The 989-nt window shown below is 50.4% G+C and overlaps 1 non-coding gene across 1 annotated transcript; it reads left to right on the top strand.

Moving 5' to 3' along the window:
- The first annotated feature begins 662 nt into the window (after nucleotides 1–662).
- On the top strand, nucleotides 663–819 carry LOC125772996 (5.8S ribosomal RNA). Its single transcript, XR_007419812.1, has one exon. It is a non-coding gene; the product is annotated as a 5.8S ribosomal RNA (ribosomal RNA).
- The last annotated feature ends 170 nt before the right edge of the window (nucleotides 820–989 follow it).

Below are 989 nucleotides of genomic sequence, written 5' to 3'. Positions count from 1 at the left end.
AATCACAACTTATGACTTTAACCTATAAAGTGGATATGGACTATCAATTATAACATGGGGCACACACCATGTTCTCGATCCAATCCACGCATCACGAGTTGCCTGAGTAGCGACAGGTATACCGATGTGCAATACGTATCCGGCCATAGGCACGGAACGAACAGGAACTGTGGTGCAGACATACAAGGGCCATGGGGCGGTACGCAAAGGATACGGATGAGCGAGTATGCAGGCCCAATACTCAATAGCTCGATCCGATCCAAGCACATGAGTTGACTTGTGGCGTCAGGTTAACCGATGTGCAATACGTATCCGGCCATAGGCACGGAACGAACAGGAACTGTGGTGCAGACATACAAGGGCCATGGGGCGGTACGCAAAGGATACGGATGAGCGAGTATGCAGGCCCAATACTCAATAGCTCGATCCGATCCAAGCACATGAGTTGACTGCGGCGCCAGGGTTAACCGATGTGCTAAGAGAGTTGTTCCTGGGCCTTCAAAGTGACTTCAAAACTATCTTAGCGAATGGTGGCCATGGGCGTAGACATGAGCCACAAGTCACAAGGCCTGGGACTATTGGGTAATAAAGACAACTTAGTCAGAAAGTTAGTCTTTGGACGTACCGCCCGGGATTGTGTTACATTGGGAACCTTACTATAAAACCCTAGGCAGGGGATCACTCGGCTCATGGATCGATGAAGACCGCAGCTAAATGCGCGTCACAATGTGAACTGCAGGACACATGAACACCGATAAGTTGAACGCATATTGCGCGTCGGACGATTAAACCCGGCGATGCACACATTCTTGAGTGCCTATCAATTCCTTGATATACAACAAACCAAACTTCAGGGTGGAGCGTGCCACAATAGAACACTATGGCGAGCAGCCCGTCTAGTGTCGTGGGGGAAACACGCTTCCACACTGTGCATAATGGCGTGCTCGGGACCTTTGTTGGACCGCAGGGCGCTGAAAGTAAAGGGGTGA

The sequence above is a fragment of the Anopheles funestus genome, assembly GCF_943734845.2.
Source record: "Anopheles funestus chromosome X unlocalized genomic scaffold, idAnoFuneDA-416_04 X_unloc_168, whole genome shotgun sequence".
Lineage (NCBI taxonomy): Eukaryota > Metazoa > Arthropoda > Insecta > Diptera > Culicidae > Anopheles > Anopheles funestus.
This window is presented reverse-complemented; position numbering and strand designations above follow the sequence as displayed.